At 41.4% G+C, this 12,384-nt stretch overlaps 1 protein-coding gene across 1 annotated transcript in view; it reads left to right on the top strand.

Annotated features, from left to right (window-relative positions):
- SLC2A9 (solute carrier family 2 member 9) overlaps positions 1-12,384 on the top strand; it is a 166,635-nt gene that overhangs the window by 92,624 nt on the left and 61,627 nt on the right. Inside the window, exon 4 of the mRNA XM_033213748.1 lies at positions 825-935. The gene's annotated coding sequence lies outside the window, so the exon portion shown is untranslated. The remainder of the gene's footprint in view (positions 1-824; positions 936-12,384) is intronic.

Genomic DNA, 12,384 nt, shown 5'->3' with positions numbered 1-12,384 from the left:
TCACAGTTACCCTCTAAAGGGGAATTGATTGTATAAACATATTCAATGGACACTGGGTTTTCAGGATAATGTTAGCTTCTGTTATAGCCCTGAGAACTGTAGGAATTGGTGGATTTATTAGACGCTGCCTCCATACACCATGGATGTGACAGCAAAGGTTCAGGCTTTAAGCACCCCATTTACTTTTGCCTAGAACAAGATGATACTGACAAAGAGTATGGTTTTAACCTGTGCTTTCTGGAGTCTAATGCTCACTCAAATGAGAGACAGGTGCAGAACAGGAAGGTTCTTGTTTACACGAATATTAAAACCTGTTTTTGCCAATAGATGTATGCCTGCCTGCAAACTCGAAGAAATGGGTGTCATAGTTTTCACTGGCATCTCTCGGTTTGCCCATAACTTTATGGAGGTTTACTTTCTTCACAAAATTTAACCATCTGTAGATATAAGTAGGTCCTAAATATTCCCCCCAATCCATGAATAATTTTTGCTAAAAACATCTGGTAATAAGACAGTTCCTTTTAAAAAAAGGAAACTTCCTGGAAGCTCCACCAACATTACTGTTTCTATCTCACTGCCACACTTGGCTGCAAGAAAACTGGGAAGTGCAGTCTTTTAGCTGGGAACTCCCAGTAGTCCAGGAGTTCTTTTAGTAATGAAGAAAGGGAAAAGGTGGGATGAAGGTGAAAAATGAGCATCCATGCCACTCCACCTCGGGACTCTGAGTTTATTGTAAAGACCACCTTATGCCCAAATTTGATTTAGAAAATAGATTAAGTACTTCCACTGACCACTCTTTCTCCTCATTCTTTCCTGCATTACAGATTTAGTTCTATACCAACAGCATCTTTGGAAAAGCTGGGATCCCTCCAGCAAAGATCCCATATGTCACCTTGAGTACAGGGGGCATCGAGACTTTGGCTGCCGTCTTCTCTGTAAGTCAACTGAGTGTTACTCCTGAGAATGCCACAGGGGGTTACACAGCACAGTAGGAATGTTCATAAGGTCCTTTAAGGCAGGGGGTTTCCCCATCAGAATTCATCAATTAGGACAGTGGTTTTCTATCACTCAGCAAACTCTTGGTTTTAAAGAAATAGCTGGGATGGGGAGAACCCAGACATCATTTGTGTCCAGGCTATTGATCTGAAACCTCAAAGTGAATACTGAAGAGTGACAATTCTCACCCAGTTCCTGACACCTCACAGGACAGGCAACACTGCATGTGGGAACCCCAGGCAACAAACAGGCATCCCTTTAAAGGAGCACCTCCTTTGTCATGCCAAAGGGGGCTGGATTTTAGGAGTTCATCATGCAGTTCTTCACTGACATTTTACCCATCTAGAGGATATTTCCTTTCTATATTTTGCTTCCCTGTCATCTTCCTTTTAATAAATAACTCCATCCTTTGAATTCTCACCTAGTCACAAATGATGAAATATGAATGAATAAAATATGTGAAAGAGGGCCATATTGTCCCCAGGAGTTCAGATCAGAGAATTGATGTGAGTCTTCAATCTCTTGCCATGACATTTAAAATATTTCAAAACCATTAGCAGTCATCTCATTACCCCAGACATGTGGGAGTTTGAAAGGCAAAGGGGAAAGGACATTCCAGTCTACCAGTATAATAGAGAGGAAGACCTTAATAATAAGCCAATATGTTCAAAAGAAGGCATAGAGCTCATCACTGTTTCTCAACCTCCGATATGCAAAACAAACATTTGGTGGAGGGGAAAGTTGGGTGGCTTCAGAACCTAGAAGAAATTTCCAGATCTTGGAATCAGATCAAACTGGATTTGAATCCTGGCTCTGGCACTTCTTGGCTGTGTAGCATTGAGCAGTGCACTCAACATCTCTGAGCTTCAGTTGCCCTCTTTATGAGATGTTTGTGTCTCTTCTTTCTTGTAGGTATGTCTGTGCCTCATATTTTAGGCACCCTCTCCTTCCAAATGGAAAGAGAGGGCTAAAATTAGAGAGTTGTGTTCTCTGACCTTGATGAAGTAGTTTATTTTCACTCTTGCTCACTGATTTACACTGACAAGATTGATGCCCATGCAAACAGGCAGAGGCTTGCAATTGTCTTTCTGACTTCTTGATGACAGGACACTTCATTTTGCACCTCGCGCTTAACGGGTCCTTCTAAAAGATGCTTTTTAAAAATAGATATCGTTAAAAATGTAGAGGAATGATGTTTTGTCTCTTTCCCTTTCCACTTCACGGCCTTTTTGTTAGAGGAAAACATTTCAACGTATCACTTTCTGGAAGTTTCACAAGATTCATTCTCATTATTCTCAAGTTATAGACTGCATCTAGTTTTCTTTATTAATTTTTACTTTGAGCCATGGAAAAACACAGTCAGTCTGAGACGAAAATTATGGGGAAAGTACGGGAGATTTTTCATTTTGTTTTTTTAAAGTATTTTATTGGTATTGTGAAGAAATCAATACCAGTTCATTAGGGCGAATTTGTAAAATTCAGAAAAATAGAGAGGAACAAAGAAGAAACTACCTACAATCATACTACCCAAGGAAGTTTGGCAAATTCTTCCCTTGTCTTTCTGTGCATAGATGTATATTTCTTACATAGTAGCACAGTAATCCTATGCTCTAATCTGCTTTTGTTCACGTAATCTTATGTCAGAATAATTCTCCATTTTCTTATTTATTAAGTATTTTTTGTTGAAGTGTATCATAGATGCAGAAAATTATGCAGATCGTCAACTTCCCTGAATTAACACTAGTGTTGAAAGATTTATTCTTCTCCAGTAATTTTCTATATGATCATTTCCTTAACCGTTGTCTGCGGGTGGGGTTGTTGAATGTCTCTGCCCAGAACCTGATGGTAGTGCCATGCTTTCTGGGTTCCAGTCCCAGCTCTGTGTCTTTTCATTAGCTGTGTGACCCCCATGTAAGTTATTCAGCAGCTCTGTGACTCAGTTTCCCCACTTCTAAAGGCCATCATCCCTGCCTCATAGGGATGGGCTGAGGATTGTACCAATGAATGTATATTAAGTGATTCCAGCAGTGGCTGGCAAATGGTATGCATTCAGTAAGTGGTAACTATTCTTGTCCTATTTAGGTAGAGTTCCATAATTTGTGATTTTAAATAAGGCTACGATGGACATCCTTGTAGACAGCAGGATTTTACAGGGACTCTTGCTATCTTTTGACAGTTAAGGAAACCAAGACCCAAAGGAGTGACTTACTGTGGGTCACACAGTCATCTGGCTCAGAACCCGAGGGAATGGGGAAAGAGATCATCGTAGGGCTCCTCCTGCCCCAGTGAGACCCCAAAGGGTTCTACACGGGACCTCATGAATGCTCACATCATGCCTGAAAGTCCAATGATTGCCCTTGTTTGAAAGAGGAGTACATGAGGAAGTGGCTACACTTCTTCCCTTGGTCCAAGAAGACTTCACAGGAAGCCGTTCTTATTCATTCCAGACTCCAGAAGCCACTCCTTCTTGTCCTCGTGCTCTGGCAGGCAGATCATCTGCCTTAAAAGCTGACAATATTGGGCAAAGTATTCCTTGGAAATACAACCCCAGAAAGGAGAGTAAATGACTTCACAGTCCTGAAAGGGAAGGAGGAGTCCTTTCTAAAATCAGGACTCAGAATCGCAGCCTCTGGAGAGCACTCCTGCCACTGCCTTTAAGTGTGGACCTGGTGGATCTCAGTCCTCTGGACCATGGCCAGTTGGTACCCTGCCATTTAGCAATCTCTTGCCAGCTCCTCCCGTGGTCAGACTGTTGACCCTGTGCTGGGCTTACAGAGGGCCTTTGCCATGGTGCCTGCCTGTGGGATCTCACAGTCCAATGGAGGAGGTTGACTGTGACCCAAGGATAAATGATGTTTTGCTGTTGTAGAGGTGCAGGAACCTCTGTGTGGGAGGTTCCTCTGAGCAGGAAGTGATGCTTGGTGGATTCTTTCATGCAGGCATGCATTCATCCATTCCACAGACACCTAAGGTACACTCATACTGTGCCAGCTGTCACAGGTGAAGTTACCATGATCTAGAGAGAAGAGCAAACCTGGAAACAATTACCACATGCAACACGGAGACAAGCTTCCCTCTCAAATAAGGCATTCTGGGAGGGATTCCTGGAGACGGGGACCAGGAACCTGAGAGCTGAAGGGCCAGCAGAAGTTAGGTGAAGTGAAGTGCATTGGATAGTCTGTCCCCCTTTCATCTTCTCAAAGAGCTGGAGATGCAAGGACAGATGCAGAATAGTCCATTGGAAACAGTCCTTAAAATGGTAGCATTGACCCCAATTCCTGGAAAGGCATGAGACTAAATTCAGTATGAGCCTGAGAGTGTGGAATAGAAAAACGTTCTGCAGAGAAAGAGCTTTGGCTTTAGGATGAGGCTACTCTGAATTCAAATCCTGATCACTCATTTACCAGCTGAGTGGTCTTGGGAACATTGCCCAACACCTCTGAATTTATTTGCTCGTCTGTAAAATGAACATAACCATTCCCACCTGTGGTGGGCAAAATAATGGCTCCCCAAGATGTCCACACCATGATTCCCAGAAGCTGGGAATATATTACCTTACATGGCACAAAGGAATGTTGCAGGTGGGACAATCTTGAGACAGGGAGTGAACCCTGGATTACCCAGGTGAGCCCAGTATTATCCAGGGTCCTTGTAAGTGAAAGGGGGAGGCAGAAGAGTCAGAGTCAGAGAAGGAGACGTGATGGTGGAAGCAGAGGCAGGAGTAGCCATTGCCAGCTTTGAAGGTGAGGAAGAAGTCACAAGCCCAGGAATGCAGATGTTCTCCAGAAGCTGCAGCAGGCCAGATTCTGCCCTGGAGCCTCCAGCCTGCAGACACCATCGTGTTTGCACTACAAGATCTATTCTAGACTTCTGATTTCCAAAACTGTAATACCAAAACCACTATTGTTCTGTCTTGCAAAGAGACTCAGAAAGTAAAAATAAAAGTGAGAACTCCCACTAATTAGTGAAAATTCTCAAATGAGGGATAAGGAAGGAGACCACTACTACTCCTGCTACAATAAGATAATCCACCTGGCTTGTTTTCAGCCGCTGAGTCTGTGGTAACTCACTACAGCAGCAATGGGAAACTAATACAGCATCCAACAGAATTATGGAAACAAAATCCAAGGAGTGTGAAAGCCACTCCCCTGTTCCTCACAGAGCGCCAATATAAGGTAAATTCCATGCCCTTTCCAAAGTTTTTATATATATAAAAATGTCATATTTATATAGGTTATATATTATAATATCATGTATTATAATATACATAATATAATGTTTATGTATTTATTTGAAAACAATGAAATAAAAATATGTAGATATATTTTATATCATATATAAACATATTTTTATATATGATATATAAAAGTATATGTGTATGTATATATTATATATGAAATATAAATGATATATAAATATGTATCATATATAAATATATGTGTATATTTATATGTATATATTCACATATATACATACAAATATATGTAAATATATTTGTATATTATATATTCACATATATACATATAAAACATGTAAATATATATTTATATACAATATATAAATATATATATTTATTGTATAAATATATATACAATATATAAATATATATTTTTAGTATATAATACAATAGAATAGAATAAAAATATATACTATATAAACAGCATATATAAATAACATAAATATGATACATAAATATGTGTTTATTACATATATAATTGTATATATAAATATATGTATTTATTACTTTGTTTTCAAATATACATAAATTTGTTTATCACATATATAATTGTATATATTAAATATATTACCTTCTTTTCAAATACACATACTTGAAATATATTTGAAAACAAGGCAATAAATATATATTTATATACACAATTACATATGTAATAAACACACAAATATACACACATATATTTCATCCAGCCCTCTGAAGTGATTGCCTATCCAAAAAGACTTTCCAATTTTTTTCATTCTCTTATGAGATTTCGACAGTCTATTAAAATGGCTCAGTAGGCTAATAAAGTTGAGAAGGGAAAGACATCTTTGCTCATTTCATCTGCAATTAATTTTGGCTCAGGGCATCAGTCGCCAGTTTGGGCAACTGTAAATAATTGCCATCTTTCAGAAACAGCTGGGTTTCCAAATTGATTTGCCTGGCAGAGTGTTAACTCTCTGAAGAGTGAACTTCTAGTGAGCATCATTCAGGCCGCGTGGGGCAGGGGCTTTGTCGGGGGAGGGCTCACTCTTGAGAAGCACAGACTCTGTGCTTTTACAAATCAGGGGGTCAGAATTCACAGGAAGTCATTCTGATTCATTGCAGTAAGTTTTCATAATTGGCAAGAATGGAATATGCTCTTGAGTAGTAGTAAAAAAAAAAAATCAAAATCCTTATGGTTTCTGTTGCCTGTAGTCCCCGTAGCTTCCCAATAAATTCTACAATTTCAGAATCAAAGGCCTCAGAGTTGCTGCTAGAACTCATGACACTGGGTCCAGCACGTATGAGAGGAGAACATGGTAAAAGAGAGAAAGCAGGGTGATAGAGCATCTGGGTTCTGTGTCTTACTGGTCCCTCACCTGCTAGCTGGGTGACCTTGAGCTGGTCATTTAACCTCTCTGATACGCATTTTTCTCTTAGTGAAAGTGGCAATAATAACAGACCTAAACCTCAACAGGTATTGTCATGAGAATCATACTGTAATTCACAGTGCTTGGCATAGAGAAGATACTCAATAAACATTAACTATTGTTATGGGTTGAATTGCACCTCCTCAAAATGCATATGTTGAAGTCCCTAGTACCTTAGAATGCGACTTGAATTTGAAATAGGATCATTGCAGTTGTAATTAGTTAAGCTAAGATAAGGTTATATTGGAGTAGGGTGGGCCCCTAATCCAATATAACTGTCCTTAGGAAAAGGGGAAATTTGGATGCAGACATACACACAGGCAGAACACCCTCTAAAAATTAGAATTGTGCTGCCCAAAGCCAAAACACACTAGAAGCCAGGAGAGGTCCCTGCAACAGACCCTTCCCTGGCGCCTCCAGAGGCAGGGCCCTGTAGACACCTTGACCTTGGACTTCCAGCCTCCAGAACTGTGAGACAACACATTTCTGTTGCCGAAGCCACTCTGTCTGTGGGACCTTATCACGGCAGCCCTGGGAAACTCACACAGTTACTCTTGTTGTTAATATCCCTGAAGAGAAGCAGACATGGAAAATGCCGAAGCTGCCCTGCTGCCTCTCAAAGACTAGAAGACGAGCCCAAGGCCAGGCGCTTCTTCCTCCAGCACTCAGTAAGTGCTCCCTCAGGCCCCTGCTCTGTGCCAGTGGACAAAACAGACAAAAGTTATTTTGTCAAAACAGACAAAAGCTCCTCATGGGGGCACAGACAGTGTAACAAGGGAGTACCCCATACAGTGTTTTAAAAGGTGAAGGGTGTTAGGAGAAAACAGTAGAGCAGAGAAAGGGGAATGGAGAGGCAGAGACAGTTGCCATCTTAAATACTGTGGTCAGGCTCCAGGTGAGCCCAGTTGTCTGGGAAGAGCATGTCAGGCAAAAGAAACGGCTGAAAGAAAAACCTTTGGGAAAGAGGGATGCAGTGAACCTGAGCAGCTGGAAGGCAGATTAATTCAGGGCAGTGGAGGGCATGTAGGGTGGGTACCCCACCTATCAGGAGCTGCAACCTTTGATAGTGGGACAGAGCCAGGCAAAATGTCCCTGTAGAAAGTGAACCAGGAAACCAACCCCTGGCCTCATTCTCTTTCTTCTGCCTTCCAATTTCTGACTGCTGATTTCTGATTTCTGCTGAAGCCACCCAGAGGTCAGAGGGCAGGGAGCTTGTTGATTTGAGCCCATGGGTCTCCCTCTAGGACAGAGAGCAAGAATCTGAGAGGTGACAGGGATGTCTGCAGCAGCCCAAGGCAGGAGCAAGGATGTGTCTGCCGCTTGAGGGACCAAGGGGCTGGTGGGGGGGCGTGGGGCTTGAGGGGATTCAAATATGGTTTGCAAATATTTTCTCCCATTCTGTAGGTTTTCTCTTCACTCTGTTGATTGTTTTCTTTGCTGTCTATAAGGCTTTTAGTGGACAGGGGTGTTAAAAGGAGAGTGGCAGGTCATGCTTTAAATCCCTCCAGCAGCTGTAGACAAAATAGATAATGGCAGAGGGTGATGAGGGTAGAAACAGAGAGCGTTGTCACGAGGCTTGGAGAGAGGCTGGTTTTCCCTGTGAATCATCAGACTGACATGTGCTCTAGAACTAGCCTCGAAAGGACCGAGTTTAGCTAATTTCCCTTGACAGTCATTCCTTTTTCATTGATAAATAATGATTCTATGGCATTTCTATAGGTCACAGACTAGAAGAAACTACACCCTTCATCCACTAAAATATTTGATCAAGTCCCCAGTTTATTTAACAAATGTTCCAGGACCTTAGGAGAAATGAGGGCTGTGGCAAGCAGAAGCAGAGCTCGATTTTCCCCTTGGCTTCCAACCCAAACCCCTGGGGGCCTGAGCTCAGTCTGGGCCGGGTGGCACCCCCGGATCTGAGAAGTGAAAACTCAGGCTAAATGACTTTTCATGTTCAGAGCTTAGATCAAAAGCCTTAGTGTTACCATTGCCTGAGCAGGAAGCAGGCAGAGCAGTGCGGACTCTCCTTGATATGGTTTGGCTCTGTGTCCCCACCCAAATCTCACCTTTAATTTTAGTTCCCACAATCCCCATGGGTCATGGGAGGGACCCAGTGGGAGGTAATTGAATCATGGGAGCAGTTACCCTCATGCTGTTGTCATGATAGTGAGTTCTCACAAGATCTGATGGTTTTATAAGGGACTTCCCCCTTCACTGGGCACTCGTTCTTCTCCTTCCTGCCACCATGTGAAGAAGGAGGAGTTTGTTTCCCTTCCACCATGATTGTAAGTTTCCTGAGGCCTCCTCAGCCCTGTGGAACATTGTTAATTAAACTTCTTTCCTTTGTAAACTATCCAGTCTTTGGCAGTTCTTTATAGCAGCATGAGAATGAACGAATACACTTCTGGTTATGACAGGTCATCCTCATGGGGTGAGGACTGGGTGGGGATGAGGAAGGGAAGAAACAGAGTCAGTGCCCCAGCATCCCCAAGCAGAAAAGGTGGGGTTTTGCCCTGGAAGCCCATTCCCCTGCAGTCCCCACTCCCACCCACCCCAAGCTCTGAATAATACCTTTTAAGTAAGTAGCTCTATTTTTGAGTTTGGCCAAGGACATACACACAAGTCCGTTCCTGCAGCTCACCCTCTCACTCTTGGGATGTGTTCCTGAGTCTTTACTTCCCATCAAAATTTTCCTGATTTCTTCCCCATCCCTCTGATAACATCCTTTGGCTCCCTAGTATCTGGACTGGCGCCACCAGCTTCACTCACCAACTACACACTTTTTGTAGTTTCCCGCATTTTGGGATTTCTGAAGAATCTGGGTCTTATTTTATACATCAAGCAGCAAAAACCTCATTCTCTCAATGCAATGAAATTGTTACAGCTATAAATTTATAGTTATTGGGATCTTAGGTATAGTCATCTCATATTGTATATGACCATAGAAGATTTGTCCTTCTTCATTCCAAAGAAAGAAAGAACAATTTTGATGTCATCAAAATTAAAGACTGTGACTATTTAAAAGGCATTGTTAAGAAGATAAAAAGGTAAGTCACAGACATGGAGAACATACCTATAAAATGCATTTGAGAGGGGACGTGAATTCAGAATACATACAGAACTCTTAAAACTCAGTAATAAGGCCAACTACCTACTTGAAAATGAGCAAAATATCTGAACACATGCTTTACCCAAGAAGATATCAAAAACATCCAAAAGGACATGAAAAGACGCTCAACATTGTTAGTCATCAGGGAAATTAAAACTAAAACCCACAGTGAGATGCCATTGTTCACCAAAAGGGTGACAAAAATTTAAATGGTTGATATAATACCACGTGTTGCCAAGGATGTGGAATAACTGGAAGGCTCACCCACCGCTGGTGGGAATGTAAAAGGGCACAACCCCTTCAGAGAACATTTTAGCAGCTCCTTATGAAGGTGTTACCCATCCAACCGAGTCATTCCACTCATAGGTATTTACCCAAGAGAAATCAACACACATGTCTACATGGAGACTCAGATACCAGTCAATATTCATAATGACTTTATTTCTCAGAGCCGAAAACTAGAAACAGCTATTGGGTCAACAGGTGAACGGAGAAACAAATTTTGGTATACCCATGCAATGGAATGCTGATCAGCAATACAAAAGAACTGTTGATATGTACAACAAGAGGCCGGGCACGGTGGCTCACGCCTGTAATCCCAGCACTTTGGGAGGCCAAGGCAGGTGGATCCCGAGGTCAGGAGATAGAGACCATCCCGGCTAACACGGTGAAACCCCGTCTCTACTAAAAAAAATACAAAAAATTAGCCGGGCGAGGTGGCGGGCGCCTGTAGTCCCAGCTACTCGGGAGGCTGAGGCAGGAGAATGGCGTGAACCCAGGAGGCGGAACTTGCAGTGAGCCGAGATCATGCCACTGCAACCCAGCCTGGGTGATAGAGCGAGACTCTGTCTCAAAAAAAAAAAAAAAAAGTACAACAAGAAGAATGAATCTCGAAAACACTGCAATAAACAACATGAAATGCTAGAAATGATAAATCAAATCCTTGTGCTGGAAAGCAGATCGGAGGTTGCCTGGGGTTGGGGGAAGGGACACAAGATAATTTGGGGATGTGATGGAAACGTTCAATATCTTAATTGTAGTTGTGGTTATAAGGTATATAAATCTGTCAAAACATACCAGACTGTGCAATTCAAATGGGTACATTATACTGAATGAAAACTACACCTTTATAAAGTTACTTCTTAAAATCCTAACCAGAACAAAAGGTTCCCAATATTATTTCACAGAGGTCCCAGACCTGTGGGGAAGGGCACTGGGTGCTGGGTGAATGGGGGCTGGGTTGATGGGTGACCCCATGACACTCATCCCCAGCTGACATCAGTAACCTTCAGTCTGCTGTTCTTCTGAGTTAATGTCTTCACTCATGATTTTAATGTCAAGTGGAAATATCATGTTCGCTCTAATCCCTTCTGACAGGCTGCACTTTTACTGGACTTAAAGGAGGGAGGGAGGAAGAACAGAGCCGGCAGACTGATTCTCGGATGGGAGTGTTGTTTTTATCCCTTCTTTCTCTTTCAAAGCTGTTTCCCTGGTATGTTCCTGGACCATCTTTAAAGATCATTTCCAAATCAGGGAGAATGTGTTCAGCTTTTCATTGGCTCAAGTTACTGGTTCATCAGGAGACTTTAGGGAAACAAAACAAAGAGCCACATGTCCCTCAGCCCACCCCTTCCAAAGCGTCGGAACGTCAGCATCATGGTGTAAGAAAATGGTTCTCAACTGACTTTTGTAAGCACACTTTCTGACTCTGAAATTGTAGGTAGTGCACTTGAAACTCTTTTTTAAAAACTTCAAAATACTGAAGTCAGTAACCATGTATGTTAATTTCAGTACAACAGTGTAACACATGCTGATCTTAGTGTAACAATATAACACATATTAATCTCATTACAACAATGTAACATGTGCTGATCTCAGTATGACAATGTAACACATGCTGGTGGCAGTATAATATCTCCCAGCAACTGTGATGCTCTTTCATGGCACATTCTATTGTCATTTCAGCACCAGGTCACTGGATACTGTAATCCAATTCCCCTAAGAAGCTTAGGAGACAAAGTTCCTGCGTATTCCAGTTATGAACAGCCTTCATTTTCAGCAACAGCTTAACTTTGGGCTCTGTCCTGTTAGCACAAGAAAAGCTGTGACATCTTTAGATTGTACCAAAATCATATTTTACACAGTTATGAAAAATTGCCAGTATGAGTATTGGAAATCTTTGGTGATTAGGAAAGAATAAAGACATAATACAGGGGATGGACAGAGATTTGCATCCGCACACTTCAGCTAAATCTACTTTTTCGTGTTTTTAAGTCAAAAATCTCCATAGAAAATCAGGAAAACTGACAGACAAATAAAATAATAATCACATATTCCCCCAACCAGAGTTAGCCATTATAAACTATTTCTGCATATGTTTTTCCAGGGTATATTAGCTTAACATAATTGTAATTTATATTATACAACTACATGTTTTAGTATGTACAGATTTATGTCCTACTCTTTTCGCCTAAGATTGTACCCTGAGAATTTTTCTATACCATTTTACAATTCTTTAAATTATGTTAATTTCTACATATTTATCATCTAAATATTCCAGTATTTATTTAACTAATTGTTGGTGGATTTCTAAATTATTTCTATTTCCTCAGTAGTATAAATAACACACCAACGAAGGTCCTTGTCCACGA

This window comes from Trachypithecus francoisi, unplaced genomic scaffold (assembly GCF_009764315.1).
Source record: "Trachypithecus francoisi isolate TF-2019V2 unplaced genomic scaffold, Tfra_2.0 Lachesis_group1, whole genome shotgun sequence".
Taxonomy (NCBI): Eukaryota; Metazoa; Chordata; class Mammalia; order Primates; family Cercopithecidae; genus Trachypithecus; species Trachypithecus francoisi.
Note: the sequence above shows the minus strand (reverse complement) of the source record. Positions and strands in the feature narration are given on the sequence as shown.